The sequence below is a fragment of the Heliangelus exortis genome, chromosome 5 (assembly GCF_036169615.1).
Source record: "Heliangelus exortis chromosome 5, bHelExo1.hap1, whole genome shotgun sequence".
Taxonomy (NCBI): domain Eukaryota; kingdom Metazoa; phylum Chordata; class Aves; order Apodiformes; family Trochilidae; genus Heliangelus; species Heliangelus exortis.
In genome coordinates, this window is record NC_092426.1 from 35525010 (window position 1) to 35543132 (window position 18123).

An 18123-nucleotide genomic window follows, 5' to 3' on the forward strand; every position below is an offset into this window, starting at 1 on the left:
ATAGCATCTGGTTACTTTAGGAGACAGAATAAACAGTCAGAACCATACGACCCGCAAGTGTCAGATCAACAAAAAATCATCAATAAAAAATAAAATGTTATTTAGGAATTCTTCCTGTGTTAATAAACCACCGTATTGTTGGTGTCACTACTAAATATTGCACATATATTATAACTCAAATAGGTATATGTGTATATAACTTAAATTTATGTGTCTTAACTTGTCAGAGTCCCTTTCATAGTGATTAAATGACCATGGTTATTTCTGCTCACCAGCTCAGTGCAGCAACCTATTTATCAAGGTCCTCAGACTGTGGTGGTAGAATCTGAATGAGCACCCATGCCAGCATCGTTCCTCTGTCTGCTTCCTATGTAACTGCTGCCTCCAAAAGAAGCACATTTTCACAAATTCTACAAAATGGTGGGCTCTTTCAAGTTTTGATTCACCAAACTAGCTCCAAATTCCTGGCTTTAAATATGCTACAATTGGGTTTACAAGGCACTGGGCGCTAAGCAACTTCACAGTGTCTCTTCGAAACCTAAATTAAAAACAACCATCCTTTTTTCTATACAGTGCAATGTATTTGTTTTACAATGGATCATTTCCATCTCCACAGTAGCAGCTGCCACCCAAGCCATCATCTCTGTGAGCTCGTAAGCAGCTCCATTTCCAGTTCTAATTGGGAACAGAGATACTTATTGGGTGAGTTCCAGCATGATCTATCACGCCAGAGACAGCTACTATGCAAACCAAAGCAATCCAGCTTCCAAAAACCCTCTTAGACAAACACCGACTTTGCACATAGATACTTGCATTTTTGTTTCTCAGGGCTGGCTTTTTTGGAACATAAAGAGTGCCAGAGGAAACTATATATTAAGAGATCACAAAGTGCTGTTCTAGATGGATAAACCCAAGGATCTTCCCTTAATAACCACTACCTCTTTAAAATCATATAGGTGGTCTGAAAAAGCCACCTAATTCACAGCAAACAGAACTACTGCTGAGTGAATGCAGCCACTAAGCTCATTAAGAGGATGTGGCAGGATGTGTCTGAAAGTGCAGAGCAGTGGCTCAGCAAGCAATTAAATCCCATGACAGTTTAAAATGAGAATCTATCAGTGTCACAAGAGTGTGAAGCCTCAGCACCTCTCCTGTTCCCACCCCCAGCATTTTATTTATGATGGTGCATTGGGAACATGGGAAGTCAAAAAGATTATAATGAAATATGCCATATAAAAACCAGATTAAGCCTGCTCTTCTTTGGGGAAATATGCAGAGAGAGAAGCTGTCTGTTAGCTGTCGAGTTTGCAAAAGATACCATCTTTTGGGATGGTGCTCTCTGCCAGCAGACAGAGTGCCCCAGGGGAAATGGTGGTGAAAAACCCAGACAAGCAGCATCCATCCATCCATCATATGCTCATCTCCACATCTCCAAGGCACAAATATACCGTTAGGGAGCAAAGGGTGGGGGCAGGGGGGATGGAATCCCTTAAGAAAGAAAGAGGAGACAATCCCTTATGTGAATAGCTGGATTGTGTTGTTTTCCTGTGCCTGCACAATCGGACTCTCCTTTGCTTGTTTTCTTTCTTGCTTGTTATGTTCATGGCCAGTACAGTGATTTGTTTGCGTCCTTGGAATTGATGCATTCACAGCAGTGTCCAGAGCCAGGCATACTAACAGCAGGGCTCTGCAAGCTTTATTCCTAAGCATGTCTCTGCCAGCACAGTGCAGCACAGATCTTCAATCTTCCTGAAGATGTGGATCTTCAAAAGCCTTCTTTCACTGCACCCTCTCCTGATATCCCAGGGGCAGATGCTCCTGTTATTGCTGTTACCCTTTCATCCTGACCTTCCACGGTGCCTCTTCCCCCAACACCACAGCAATTCACCACCCATCTGTAGCCAACTTTCCGAGTACCAGTTCTACCAACCCTGGTCCACAGGACTTTCTGTATGCTCCCACCCTGGACTTTCCCCTGAGACCAGACTTCTGATAACACAGACCCTCACAATGAGTCCATAAGCCAAAAAAAATGCACCTAGAGACTACTAAACAGCAAATTCACTTTACTTTTAATGCAAGCCAGATGCAATGAAGCCATGGCTGTACTGTAAGGCTTCTGTAAGGCTTCTCCAGCAGCTCTTGGTCTCCGCTGCCAGTCCCACCCTCAAACCTCATGTATATTATTGTATTATCAAGGTAAACAAGGCCATGGTGAGAACAAGGTTTCCATCAAAGAGAATGATAAACCAGGGTCAGGAGTAAGACGACTTGAAAACAAGGCAGTATTTGTTTCCTCAGAAACAAACCATTTGGTGTGGAAAGAACAGCTTGGCTGACTATCTGCCTTGAAGTGAAAACTCCTCTTCAGGGTGGAGCCACAGGGTTCCATAGAGCTCTGAAATGAATCTTCATAAACAGTTTTTCCAAATTTTAGGTACTTATGAGGTTTGCTCTACAGAGCACTGCGAGACTGGAAAATCCCAGTGTCTCCTGCAAAGATGTCAGTCTCATGGTGATGTTGTGTGGGAGCAAGGGACAGTGGGGAAAGTGAAAAGATGAAAGAGAGAGGAAGGTATGATAAGGAGGGCCTGTATGTTTTTGCTCTTCAGCATGGGTGTAACCTGCAGAAAAAAAAATATGAGGACAACTTTGCGCTTGAAGATCAGGATCCAGTGTAAAGCTTCTATCAGCCCCTACCTAAAATACACCCCTGGAAGTTACAGCTAAACAAGAGGAAGAAAGAAGACTGTAGAAAACAGCAGAAGCATAAGGTTAAGCATTGTTTAGCTTAACCTCTCATCAAAATGTGAACTTGACAAGCAGCTGTATTTCTTTGGCAGAGTAGAATGCCTCTATAAAATTTCTCTCTCAAAAAAAAAAACCCAAAAAACAAACAGGAAAAAACCCACCAAAACCCAAACCCAACTCTCCTGTCAGTAGTCTCTTGGAAGTTCTTTACAGATTTATTTCTCAGCACAGATCATTGTCACATATAATATACCATACCTGCTTCTCAATGACTGCCAAATTACAGTATCAGGCTAAATGCTGGATCAGGTAACTACCCTCAGGGCTCAAATCATAAAGAAATATCTCTATTCAGTAACATTATTTTAACACTCATCTGTGTTCTGTTCACCCCTGCTTTTCTGTTCTAGATGGGTTTTCACCACACCAGGACTTTTGCAGCATCAGGCAACACTGGAAGCAATATCAAGGCACAGAGGCTGGGGAACTGCTCCAGTTCAGGGAAAATTCCTGACTATAAAGTCCATGCCTTTGGGTTTGGCAATACCCTGACAGGGCTTCTGGCCTGGTCGGAGTAAGAGAATAATTGAGACCACCTCTCTGCAAGGGGCTGGATAGACATCCCCACGGATGGATGGGGCTTTTGACCCATCCCAAGAACCAGAATCTGATTACTGCCCAGTACCCAGGCAGCTATCAGCAAAGAGCACTTGGTCCCACACCACACAGCAGGGCCACACTCTGCAAATGGCAACAAGGACTGGACCTCCACTGCACCAACTGCACAATTTCCATACGTTACAGCACTGAATAAACCCACTCATACTGAATGCAAACTCATACATAAACCATGCATAAAACCAGCTATGCCCTAACCTTGCTGCAAATTCTGTGAGATTCTGCATAGCTTCTCTTCTTCCTTATCAAAGACAGTAGAGGGGATACCTTTAGTAACAGATAAATCTCTGTAATGCAGTTATCTCTCAACTGCAGTGCACAAGCATCCCAATTAATTCAGCCCAGGCCTAGCAGAACCAGCACTAAGCCAGAGCTGATAAAGCTGCCAAAGCCAATCTGAGTCCTGCAATGATTCTCTGCACTTTCTCATGCCCCAGACTGAGGGGGTTATTCACTCAAGCCCAGTGCTCAGCTCTGGCTGGCTCCATGTGCCTGCACAATGAGGCACTAGCAAGGTCTTGCTAAAGCCAGAAGTGCTGGGGACCAGGCAGAGACCCCCAGTCAGCTCTGAAGGTATCAGTGAGGATCCAGCAGGGCTTATTAGCACTGCTCAGTCAGATTCCAGGTGTCCTGGTCCTGATCCTGCAAAGCTCCCACTTGACAGCACTCAGCAGCCCAGGGAAGCAAGAGAGCCACATCCACGTGGGCAGTGCCAGAAGAAGTTGGCTGTGCCAAGCAGAGCTGGTCCAGCACTCCTGGCTGGGTAGATACCAAACATAAAGCACTGCAGAGGAGAAAGGCAGCAGCAAAGTGGCAATGATTTTGGGATCAAGTAGGAAAAAAATCTCTCTAGGTGCTGCCCTTGGCACCACTGCTCTCTCCCCATGTGATATTGGGCCAAACTCTAACAAAGGTACCCTCTGCTTTTCCATCATCTGTCAAATGGAGATAGTCTTCATCCATCCTCTGGGGCTTGGTAGGGCTTGGTTAATATTCATAGGCATTCAGGCATTCAAATAAATGCACCAAAAATGCAAGGTGTTCTTACAGGTTCTTGTAAAGGCAGGTTTAAACACGTTTTTTGTGTTTTTTTACAGACAAGAAGAACATTGGAAAAGCAAGACTATTTCCACAGATAGTAGATTTCCATGGCAAATTCACAGATTCCAAGGGAGGAGGATAATATTTACTCATACAGTAAGATGCATAAAGGAAGCTATGGAATTGAAAATGTTGTTATAAGAAAGATGGTTTGTAACAGAAAAACGGCAAGAGATGCTAGTAGGTATCCTTTCAGAAATGGGAAAGAATAAAGCAAATCATCTACTGAGATGCTCAGATCTCTTGCCACAAAAAGGCAAGAAATTCCAAGAGGCCTATAAAGCCTTTAGACAAAAAGGTGAACTCTAGAATTAATAACAGAATGGTAAACAGGAAGATTAATGGCACCAGAGAAAATGCAGATGGTGAAGCCCAGCCTGCAGGCTCAGCAAGACTCTGAATAGGGAGGGGGAAAAAGGCAAGGTATAAACAAGGTGACCTTCAAAGCCATGGGAATGCCTGCCAACAGGCCAGCCAGAGGGCATCCCGAGACACAGATGTGCCATCTGGGGTTGGCTGTGTCATGAAAACATGAAGAAGATTTGTCTTTTTCAAAATTTGCAGAGAGGCAAAACGCGCAGTGGCAGAAAATACAACCATTGATTCAAAAGGGGCACAATTAAATGCACAGGTTGGAAAATGATGCTCTCTGTTTTCTACAGAAAACATCCCCATTCAGAAAGGTCTTGTGCCCACTTGTAAATCCTGCTCATGCAAGGTGAGGGGGAGGAGAAACTGGTTTTCACTTAACAAATGTTTTCCTTGAGGGTTTCTGCTTTAGGTTTATGGTTAAAAGGAAAAAACAAACAACAAAACAACAACAAAAAACAAACAAACAAAAAACACCCCCCCCCAAAAAAAAACACAAAAAAACCCAAAAACCAACCAATCAAAACAATCCAGCAAACAAAAATCCAAAAAAACAAAAAAAACCCACAACCAAATGAAAAAAAACAACCTCAGGACAGAATGCAAAGTAGCTCTTTAAACCCGTGATGGTACAAATTTTCCCCCTCTTGGCCTAAGTCTGTTCACCCCAGATAGCACATTTGGGTTGCAAGCAGGTAAAGATTCCTCACACATCTTTGTCCAATATCTGTTTTTAGAAAAGTCACTTTAGAGAAGTGTCAGTGCTTAACTGGACTTCTAATCTCCTAATATGCTTCATCCATGCCTGGAAAATCTCGGTTCTTTGCCTACAGAAAAAACTGGGAGAGAGAAATCTCCTACCATATTTCTGCAGAGTAGTATGGCTCTTTCAGACCTGATGCTTACATCATTGAGGTCAGCCAGAAAAATTAAAAAGTAAATGCAGAATATGGGTTTTTTTTAATAAATCAGTCAGACACCGCAGTAGGGCAGTGCTAATCAGAACAATGCTATTCTTAAATAAGCCTTCTCCAAAATAAGCCAAATGTGTTCTGTTATGAGATCTGGAGGCAAGAATTTTTGGAGGAAGACAGAATAAGCAACCCCATTACAGGTCCCCAAGAAAAAAAAAGACCCCAGCTGTGAGAGTTCAGCAAGTAGTAACTTCACGCATCTCTTTTCCTTCCAGCCTGGTTTCAAGTACATAAAATCTGAGTATTTCAGGCAAAAACTGCTCCAGCCGGGTTCAGTGCTGAGATCAATTAATTTAGTGCTAAGTGTACAAGCATATAAATCTGAATGGGTTTTATTCTGATGGGCTGCATTATCAACTGCTACAAAGATATTGTCATAACCTCCAGTTTCACAGTAGGAACCAAGGGTGCTGGATGAGCTTGGGCAGCCCCGGCCCTGTTACATCAAGCAGACTTTTTACTGTTGGCATTATGGCTCTGGACATCAGTACTTGTCTTTCTCCAGAAAGCCCCATCACGTGGCCCTGTTAATTGCTTTTTGAATGGAACAGGAATGAAGAGGTGAAGTACACACCTGGAAACACTAAAGTGGCATTGAGGAAGGGATGAAGAGGAGCACTAGAGAAAAACAGAAAGATTGAGGAAAGCTCTGATATTCCATCTCCTTGCCTACTGCAGCTGAACTATGGCAGGCTTGTTCTGGAAACTGAAAATTGTCAGAAAAATGAAAGCTTTGGTCCTTGATTGGTGCCTTTTCAGTATCTCTCTCCTTTCTCCTCTCTGCTAACAGAGGAATGCTGTAAGCTTCTCGATCCTGAAAATACACATTCTGGGCCTTTTCCACACCTTTCAAAACACCGTGAAAATAGATGGCAGTGGGGAAGAAGGAGAGAAATCCACGGAAGAGGAAAACAGGGAAAGAGAGAGGAGTTGCTCTTCTCTCCTTTCCCCCTGCTCAGCTTTCCTTTCCCTTTGTTCATCTAAGATTGAAGCAAACTAAGCCAAAGGAGCTGCTGTGCTGGGCTACAAGATTGATGGCTGCAGGCACAGTGAAGAGACGGATGAGTGGTCATTTCCCACCAGGCCCTGAGAAACATCCATCCTTGCAGCCATGCTGAGCCCATTTGTGCTCTCTTTTGAAAAGAGAGAGAAGCACGGGCAGCCGGAGGCACCTGAGCGTCCTTCTCCCTGGGAAGGACACAGTTACACTCCCTCTGGGTTCCTTGAGAAGGTCGCTCTGTCCATCCCTGAACATCTGGCTGTGGGATTTGCCAACTCCCTCCCCCAGCAATCATCCATCTATTAGAGCACAGTGCAGGTCGGAAGAAAACAGTGAGGGGAATGATGTGACAACCTCATCAATCTGCAGCTACACCCCTGGCCATTTAGTTTTCTTTACGCCATTCCTAAATGCAGGGGGAGAGAATTGCCACTGGTATGAAAGAGTGAATTGTGGAAATGGCAACGTGGATTGGAGTAAATCCTTATAACTATTACAATGTTGTGCATGTACTAAAGCAGTAGGGAACTAATTAAGATTCAGGATTGAAAGGCAAAACAAAAAAGTTGGATGCGCTCTGGTTCCATCTGTAGCACTTGCTGAGAGTTCGGATGTTCTTGGGGTATCTTTAGCAGACAGAGGTTAATTCTTTTATTTTGCCCATTCAGATATTAACAGAAAGCTCCCTGGAAGAATATACTGTAATTAGGTTTATAGTGCCAGCTCTAGCATAGCAGCTTCAGAGGCACAAAGCACTTAATCCTGACTTCTTCCTCTATAGTTAATGGTATCTTTGTTTGCTGACACTGTCCTGGTCTATAGCATTGCTCACAGATACAGCCTCTGTGTTTCCAGTTCTCCTGCAGTGCTGTTACCTCACTTAGGCAATGAGCATTACATGGCAGATGTACCCATGGCATCAGTTACAAACACAGCATCCTTCCAGAAATTAACTGTGAGCCTCACTCTGTCAGAGCAGCACATATCTGCAACTGTGTCACTCACTGACACTGCACCAAGGAATTCACAAGAAGGTGAATTCACCATCTCTCAAAAATACAGAGAAATAAGTCACTTGCTTACAGTACTTAAATGTAGTTTTAGCATTCTAACTGGGCCAGTTCTGAAAAATTGTCTTTTATTCCCATCATGCCACGCTGTTTATTTTAGGCCAACAACAAAAATGTTTTCACTACAGCTCTGTAGGACATGCACAGGATATTAATCATGACCATATGTGCTCCTAAGACATCAGCCCCATACGTCCCAAGGGCAATCACATGCATTCAGAAGTGCATAATTTCCATCAAAAGGAGTAAACTTTTCATCCTTTTTCCTACACTAAGAACCATAGCTATAGCAGATGGAAATTGCTGCTCACTGTTGTCTTTAGTGCCTACCTACAACAGGTAATGTCCTGGCCCTAAATTACCTTGTTTGTTTGAGGGGAACCATGCTCCAAGTGCATCCTAAGTGAGATCTCTGGTTTGGAAAACATTGCACAGAAAAGCCATATCCATGTGTTCCATTCTTAATTCTCCTCCAAACGTGCATTGCACCAACATAACCCCCCCAAAAAAAGGAGTTCATTATGGAGAATGGACACCATGGCCAACACCAATGGTGTCAGAATCCCAAAGCATAAAATACCTGTAATAAACTACTAGGTAATCAAATGCAAATATAAGTAATATATAAATGTAATGTAATCTTGTCAAAGCATACTTAGTATCTCTCAGGCACAAGATTATTATGAGGCTATAAAATGTTTACTCCAGAGAATGGGAATGGCAGACTGAAGACTTCCACCAAGGAAGGTGGTGGGAGGAACAGGGATGTGGGAGGAGAAGCCATCACAGTCTCCATTCTGCTCTCAGCAAATCTGTAAAGATTGGCTTGTAAGATATCAAAATGGACTTTATATTAACATTTATTGCTCATTCTTTTATATTACACAGCAGAAAAATACCACCTGCTATAAATGTTACAATATTTCATACTGCAAAACAATTTCATTTACTATGTGCCAGGAGAACGATAAAATGGAATAAAAGGTTTTTTTAAATCATATTTTGAATGTAATGATATTCCATAATCTCTTTGCTATTTTTTAAAATATTCTATAAAATACTGTAGAGGTTCTACTATGCAGTTGATTTAGTAGCCCAATGACTTCACTGTGCTCTATCTTGCAGGCTGCTGAATACCAAACCTGCAAGTCTGGTCAAACCCAGCACTGTACATGTGGATTTAATTTTAAGCATGTGACAAGTCCCATTAATTACAAAAAGATCACTCATGTTCTTAAAGCCCAAGCTCAGGTGCTTTCTGTGTCTGGGGTTAGACAGCTTGGCATCTTACATGACTAAGCCCTGGGGACTTGATCCTCTAAAACCTTTTTTTTGTGATTACCAGAGAACTCCCAGGATTACTCCTGCGAACATATAAAATAGATGCAGTGAATTAGATAAAAAATACCAATCTCCTAAGATCCTGTGTCCTGTATTCTCATACTTCACAAAAATCCTTTTGCAGATGTGCCTTATTCTTTTCCAGGCGTTGGTGGTGGTTAAACCAAGAAAAGTGCCAGGATTTTTGCCAGCAAAAGCTGTTCAGGTCCAGCTCTAGCTGCCAGACTCCTGCAGGGCAGGCAGCTTCCCAGCCACCCCTCCCCTTTGCTGGAGAGATGATGATTTGTGCCTGGGGGGAAATGAATCTGCCAGGTCCCAGAATTTCCCCTGGCACTTCCTCAGGGGTTCCCACCCCCCTTCCTCCTGACAAGCCTCCAGGGAACTGCTTGTGTAACCCACTCCTAGGTCCCCTACTTGGAGAACCCCAAAGCCACCTTTTCCCTAGGAAGAGAATCTTCTCCTCAGGTTGCCCGCATTTCCCCCTTTTTCAAGTTTGTTTCAGAAATAAGCAACCCTGGTGGTTGCTTACAAATATCAACGTCAGCTTCAGAGAAAGGGGATAAATCCCACAGCGTTCCACCTCTCTGGTAGGAATAATATGTCTCCTAGAGACACAGCCTTCACAGTCAAGCCTTGGCAGCTTAAGAGGCACATGCTGAAAAACCTCTTCCCAAAGACGCGTCCTAGCAGCCAGATGTAGGTCAAACACACAGTAGCCAAGAAAAGCAAAAAAGCTACACAAGGGGCTGGAGAACACAAAGAAAGTGGCAGCATAACAAGCAAACTGCCTCCCAAGCAGCCCAGGTATCTGAATCCAATGCCAGCTCAGCTGCCTGGGCCCTCCAACCTTTCCTCACATCTTGCAGATTGAGCCCCAAGAGGTGACCTGAAGTCACACTTCAGAGGCTCTGAGGAGTTCATCAGCACAACTTATTCCTTCTATTTAATGGCCTATTGTAGTGACCAAAACATTTTTCAAAATGCCCTGGAAGCACAACTTATTCCTTCTATTTAATGGCCTATTGTAGTGACCAAAACATTTTTCAAAATGCCCTGGACCCAAAGTCATCCTAGTTCTGTTTCCACAAATGTACTAAGTACAGCTGAGACTACACACCAGAGGAAAAATCATCTCTGAGTGGCTGTGTTGCTTCTGAAATTACAACAGCCTTGTTGCCAGCACGTGGAGCCTACATCTTGGGGAAAAAACTGGAGAACTTAGACAGATAGAGATTAAACAGTTTCCAAAATGGCTCTATTTTTTTCAGTTGCTAAATCTGCCTTAGCCCAATGGTCGAGCCAGGGGGCTACGGCTTCAATGGGCTTTTTTTTTTTTTTTTTCTGATCAAAACCCAGAGAGGTTCCAAAAGCTGGTGGCTTCATCGTGCAGCTTTTCCCTAATTATGCAAACTGGCTCAGCCACACAAGAACCAGGAATAATCCCAGGTGATTCATACCAGCAGTCTTAGCTAACCAACACAGATCTCCTGGTAAAACTGGGCATATAAAATACTTGTAGTGACCTGTTCCAGATCCCACAAATGAAACTATTTACACAAAGTTAATCCTGTAAATTCTAGCAGCATGACTGCAGAGTTAAGCAGCAGAAACAATGTTTTTGTTTTCTTAACTGGACTATTTATAGAATATTATTTGCTTTTCTAGAAATGAGTGCGTTTTATTTCCGTACCTGCAAAGTCACGAAATACCATTTTGGGGGAAAAAAAACCAAAACATATTCACATCCTTGAACCTACTGAGCTGAGTTAGTCCAAGAATTTTCAGCTTAGCACACATAACAATGCCCAGCAAGAACAGTTCATGATTCAGAGGAGAAGTTGCCTCAGCCCCTCCAGCCATGCCATCCAACAGCCCAGCTCATCAGTGGCCAAAATGAAGCAAGAAGGGTTATGCCACATAGAACATGAGATCCCTTCCTAACACACTGCACAGCCAGCCTTGTGAAAACCTGCTCAACAATTCACCTCTGGTGAGTCTCTTGGTTTGTACACATGGGTGTGTAAGAAATTACTTGTTTTTCAGCACTGTCCTGGTACACTTAAGCCCAGGTTTTGCACCAGAGCTGATGCCCTTTCCTACCAGTTTTGCAAGGCTTTGATGCTGATGACCAAAATGTTAAAGCCTTGGCAGGTGGTACATTTTATTCATACACTCCTTTAAATAAAAATGCCTCCCCCCCCCCTCCCAAACTCTCTAGAAAGATTTATTAACTCTTAGGCACTTCTCTAAGACAGACAAATGTTTAAGCACCTCCATTCTACATAGCGAGAAGCTGAGAAAAAAAGAGATGAAAAAAAGAGAGATTCCATTGTCCCTGGTGCTGTGGTACAGGCACTGAACTGACCAGGGTACAGGTAATGCAAGGATGTGACAGAAGGGCAGGACATTAAATACAGAGGGCACCTCTGCTGCAGACCAGCAATGGGACAAAGTTATTTCATTGCAGGACTTCTGCATCATGATTCAGTGTCTGTGAAAGAAAGGGACAGGTTTTCTGCTATTCTTAGTGCCACTTAAAAAGAAGAAAAGCAAATTTTAACTGGCCAGAGACTTGGACCAGGAAAGGTCACTGTTGTATGAAGAGTTTAAACATGGTGGATGGGATGGAACAGAGTCTGGTTACATTTGTGTGTAAAAGGAAGAAATTGGTACACTTGGAGGTCCCACACTGCTGAGGGAGGACTGAGGGAAAGGGTCCCACACTTTCTCTTGGTGGCAGAAAGTCACTTTTTCTAACCCGAGTCAGAGCTGGATGTGTAAGTACCATAGAGCAGCAGTTCTTGCCTGTGGTGCCATGTTCTGCTGTGAACAATCTGAAGGCAAGATAAGTGGAGAATCAGAGCCTACTGTTTGGATTCATTAGCACTGATTAACTCCTCTGGAAGATGCAGGTTTAGCTGATGAATAAGCACCTTCTTAAATTTAGGCCAATATTTATGTACTTTGCTAGATAAGAAAACCAAAAGAGAAGCCCCAGCAGAAATAGGTATTTATTTTGGTATTAATAAAAGCTAGAGCAGGCAAAAAAAAAAAAAAAAGAACTTTCCCTCTCTTTGCACAATAGGTTCCCAATTTACTAAAGAAATGATGGGAACAGTTGGGATGTTTAGGGATTCCTACAGCCATGATGAATGCTTTCTCCCTTACACATCAAAATTTCCTATGTAGCCCCCCTAAAAAACCAAACAAACTAACTAAAAATTAAAAACAAACAAAAAACCAAACAAACAGAACAAAAAAAAAAACAACAAACCAAAACCAAACAAAAAAAACCCAAAACCAAAACAAAAAAAACAAAACAAAAAAACCCAAACCAAAACAAAACAAACAAAAAAAAAAACAAAAAAACAAAAAACCACTTTCCAGCATCCCTGCTCCCAGATTTGGATTCAGAATACAAAGCTTCATTTGATTCTGAAGTGCTGCAGAACTGGGACACAGAGGACACGATAGCTCAGCCTGAGGACTCAGTATGGCCAGCGTGCAGATGTGCACTGTAACACAGCAAATAAGAACTGAAAATTATCCACCCTCCCTGTCACAAAAAATTAAGTATTTTTTTGCTTTGATTTACATGAGGTTCTAAAAAAAATTATAAAAAAGATTGATGGGAAGGGGTGAAAAGGAGATCTATTCTGGCTCAAGCAGAAGCTCTTGGATCCATGTGGAATCTCTCAGTCAAGTTCTTTGACGTGGGTCATGCAGCTTCTTCAAATATGAAGCTCATCATCATCCACACTGTGATGTTATTTGACATTTGACCTAATATTTGTGTAACACTTGACCTAAATATACTGCTTGGGCACCACCTACCAAAATCAAAACTGGTTTCTAACAAATAATAATTTAAAAACAGGCTATTCCTGTCACAGAAGGAAATCTGTTTAAAAAGTTGGCTGGTGGAGCAGGCTCAGTCCCTCTCCTCAACCCAGTCTGACACCCACAGAGATCCAGTCAGTTCTCCTGACTGAATTACTTCAGTTTCCAGGAACCAGAATCAGGCCCTGGCCTTGGAAAATCCGCATTATTCGCTGCTCCCTCTGCTGGCCTCCAGCACTGCCAGCTCCTGCAGCAGACCTGTGCAGAGCCCATTTCCAGCCCTACCACTCCTAAACACCAAGAAGATGGAATCAGGCATGTGGGAAATAAAATTGAAAAACACAATACTAATTATAATAATGATAATACTATAAAAACAATTTAAATGTAATAATAATGATGATGAGGATAATTATAATAAACAACCCAAACCTACAATCAGCGACGTGGGATGGAAGGATATATTGTAAAATATGAGGAGAGTTATTTTAAAAGCCAAAGTACTCCAGAATGTAGAAGTACCTGAATAAAAAGCAGATTTGGCAAAAGATTTTAATTTTAAGGTTCTAGAGGGCAAACAAGAAGTCACAGCAGTTGATAAGAGGCTGCTGAACTCCATCTTACATGAGGAATCTGCACTAAGTCATCTGAGAACAAAAGTTGCTCCTGTCAGCTGGCTGTCATAATCTGCCCCAAATTCAGGTTTCATGACAGCAAATGTTTATAAAAGCACTTGAAAAAAAAAACACTAAAATAAGCTCTACACAGAGGTAGCTTTGGTAAATTTGCAGAAACCTGTCAGAAGTCTGAACAATTGATACATTGATACTATAGCCCCCCTCAGGGATAGCGTTCCAATTAATCTGAGTTTTACAGAAGTACTTTTATTTAGCACCAGAATCATTCTGCCAGTTTTGATCCTAAGCCAGTCTTAATGGATCTCCAAGAGGTGCCATAGGCAGGTTTGATAACTGAACAGGAACCTAAGCTTTAATCACAAAGAAGTTTCCATGTATGTTAAATAGTAGCAAACCCTTTGTGTTAAGAAGGGATTTTCCTCTCCTTACTTTGTTCATAGCAAAACAACACTGCTGGAAAAGAACCAACAGGTAATTGTATAGACATTGCTAAAATCAAAAGTGAAACTAGTCAATATTAATTGGCCGATCTGAGAAAAATGCTGAAAGGAAATGTTCATGAAATTAAGTATTTTAAATTATTTTTAGGCTCTGACATCTTTGAGCAACACTGGATATAGTAACAAGGGAAAGAAAAAAGAATGTGGAAGTCAGAAGAACTGAGATCTTTCTTTGCTCTTCTTTGGGCTTATTTGCAGCTTTTCCACAGACCTCCAATTAAGCCTTCATAGAGGTTTTTTGCCATCTTAATTGCTCATTTCTCCATTTCAGAATTTAAATACTTCCTTTACTATGTTTTGTATATTTGGACAGTAAGATCTGTTATGACAGATCTTATTGGAGTCTAGAAGAGAGCATGAGAAGCCTTCACAACAGGGTGATGATCTAACTTACTGCTTGAGTCTCTAGATGCTACCATGTAAGTGATACTCATGCTAATTCTGTCCATTGGTTTTTAAATTCATCTCAGCTTTGTCTTGGTGAAGCAGCCCTTGATAAAGAGCACCAACCTCCACAGACAGCTGAGAAACTTCCACAGGAGCTGGGCGAACTCACCCGTTCACAGGAGAAACACAGTACCTTGTAAAATCAGACACAGCCTCAACAAGGTAAATTGAGATGGCTGGAAGAGATAATAGCTTATCTGTAAGGATTCTGCTCATCTGCAAGCAAATTCACATAGGTATATCCCATACGTCAGGTTAAGAAGAGATCAGGTATGGTTTTAAGTGTCATCTAAAAATGTGTTATCAGTATTTGCCTCAAAGAATTCTATCATCACAGCAAATAAAAAACACTTTTCTTTACTTTTACCTCTCCAGCAGCTGGTAAAAATAAGCACCATTTCTGTAGTTCAGCTGAACACTGGACTGCCCAGAATTTAGGAAGAGGACACCAGCTCATTCTCACCAAAGTAGCAGCTCACACAAACTCAACTCCACACCCTCCAAGTGGGTGTTTGGGCTGCCTGCTGGGACACCACACTGGTGGCTTCCAGTCCAGAACCAAAGGACAGCAGTGAACTGAGACAAAAACTTTCTTTACACCCAGGTACCATGTGGAACTGAAGCTCTGTGTGTATGCATGTACAGATCTATATTTAGACGTTCTGTAAAACTGAACAATTTAAACAATTTAAATTCCACTGGAGTTTTGGCCATACACACCCTATCTCTTCTCATCTCCCTAACTGCAAAGCTTGGGTCCTACCTGACTGTCAGCAGGGTTAACTGTGGGTAATACCATGTCCACAATATTGATACTTGACCCAACACAGAATCATGACACAACCTAGCACTACAAAACAAGCATATAAGACAAGGAGCAGTTAAGATTTCAAGGGGCTTTGGGTGTAGGCAGGGATCTCTCTTCCATTTTTAACCCTTATCTTCCCAGCTGATCTGATATTACTGAGGGTCAGAACCCTACTTGTGACACCTGCAGTTCAAGGAGATGGTAGGAGAGCTGGCAGTTGTCTCTTTCTTCCCATTGCTCTGGAAGAACAGGCTACCCAGCCCAGCTCTCTCCCTCTCCCATTTCCAGACTCACAGACCTCCTACATGCAGGAGCTCTGCTCTGCTCTTGCTCTTTTACCAAGCAGATGAGACAGCTGAGGAGTGAATGTGGGAGCATGAGCTGCCTCCAGTCCTCCCACTGCTCCACCCTGAAGTGCTGTGCACAAACCACTGCCCAGCCCTGCAGAGAATCAGCTTTGCACATCCTTAGTTGGAGAGATGTCTGTTTGGGCTGTATTGTCACTGAAGCAGTTATCAAACATCTTGGCCCTACTTTACTTCTACCACATATCTGTGGGGCAGACTACTGGATGAGATGGAAGAGGCTTAGAAACAGTATTAACATGAGCATTATTAGACCTGTGATCAGAAAGCTTTATTAGGGCAACCCATAAATGTAACTCTGAGTGCAGTGGCAGAGGAAAAGAAGACATCTAAAGGCAACACCTATTCCAGTGTTCTGCTCTTTACAACTTAGGTTGTAACTATTCACAAAACAAAACACTTCCACTTGAAACCAAATAAAAGCAACAGGCCAGGACAATAAAAGCACTGAGTTCTATTAAGAAGCAAGCAGCAACCCTCCCTGGGATAAACATCATAGGGCACTTGCATTTTGCAAAAGGAGGAGATGGTTGGAACATGGGGTTTTGTGGGTTTTTTTCCTATTAGATTTTGGTATGAAACTCACATTCACTGAGCTGCCATGCACTACCCAAACCTGCAAGGTACCAACACTGCAAAAGTAGGCTGAAACTAGAAACACTATATTATTACTAAATGATTTTCTACACCATTGAAGTGCTAGCAAGACAATAGTTAGACTGCTTACTGACCACTTGTTGAACTGGTTTACTGACCAAAAAAAAAATCCTAGGTCTATATGTATGTCCCCAGTTACACAGAAGTCTTAAATTTTTGGATGCAATTTAATGCTATCAATTTGGGTCACTCCAAAAGCCTGGATGCTCTGCTGTTATTCTCAGACTGCTGGATTGACAGCTTTTGGAGCTAAGATCCCTTCCTGTATTTGTTACAGAGGTTGTCTTGCTAGAAGTTACTTCCAAACAGTTAAAAAATTTAAAACATAACAAAACAAAGGCTTACTCATAATTTGATTCTGCAGAATTGTATTGCCTGCATATGTTAAATAACATACAAGCAATTCAACAGCCTCCTATATAAAAAATCAGATACTTGCACATTAACCCAGCACGAGCACTCCAACTGCTCTAAGCCATGACTAAGAGAGCTAAGCCCTAGGTGGAGTGAAACTATGGAACATTTAGATTAGAAGTCTTCCAAATTTATTTTAGATGTCCTACAGCTGTCATCTCTGTGCTTCCCAAGGGATCTTAAATTGCCACAACTTTGCCCCACACAATCATATAATCTTTAACTGAGGAATAAAGAGGTCAGCATTAGGTGACTTCCTAGGTTTAGCATTAGGCTTTGTGATAGCATCCCCCTCCAAAACACACAGTGTTTCTGCTGTCCACATTGAAAACAAATTATCCTATCTTTTCCTCAAATTGTCAAATGCTGCCTTTAAATGGAGATAAAATGTTTTCCATAGGCTTTATGCTTTTAAATCAAAGAAGGGAAAAATCCCACTTTTGGCTATTGAGTCTATTCTGGATATGGACAGATGGAGTGAAATTATTTTGTGGTGTAACTGATAAGGAAAGTTAATCACTAGATAGAAATTGGTTGGAAAATAGATTTAAATGGTAGAGCAATATAACTTGCCTTATTTGGCTGCCACTGGCAATGCAACAAAAGTAGCACTCCTGAGATGTAGAAAAGATGTTTATAGCAGGGAAAATAACACAGAGACAGACATGCTGAGGTCTCCTTATCTGATAACTTTGTGGTAATTGCCTTTCATGCCCTGTGGCATGTAGAATGCACTAATTTGGCATTCAGTGAATAAAGCAAAGCAGTATAATCAAACAAAGAAGACTCAAGCTCCACACTACTGCTTTACCTTACCAAATTACCAAGGCACAGCAGTGTTTGCATCATCACAAAGTCTGAGGTAGACATTTCTATGGGCCAACACCATCCACTTCCTAGAGTTCACTCTCCTTTCCATCAGTGTGTGAGCTGACTCATGTCACCTGTTCTTTCTGACCAGCTCTGAGGTAAGGCTTGGTTCTATTTGTTGGCTGAGATTTTGTCCTTGGTTTGAAACCCGAATGAGTGATTACAGGCATTTCTTCCTCTTGTCCATCTGTCTGCTGACTTCTCCTAACTGTTTCTGCCATATTCTACATGAGTTTTGCTTTTGATTTTACTGGGTTTAGAAATTGTCTCTACTGCCCCTTCCTGTCTCTTCACTGACTA

At 42.0% G+C, this 18123-nt stretch overlaps 1 protein-coding gene across 13 annotated transcripts in view; it reads right to left on the reverse strand.

The window, feature by feature from the left end:
- The window catches only part of DPF3 (double PHD fingers 3), a 166609-nt gene that overhangs the window by 69835 nt on the left and 78651 nt on the right, over positions 1-18123 (reverse strand). The window lies entirely within an intron of this gene.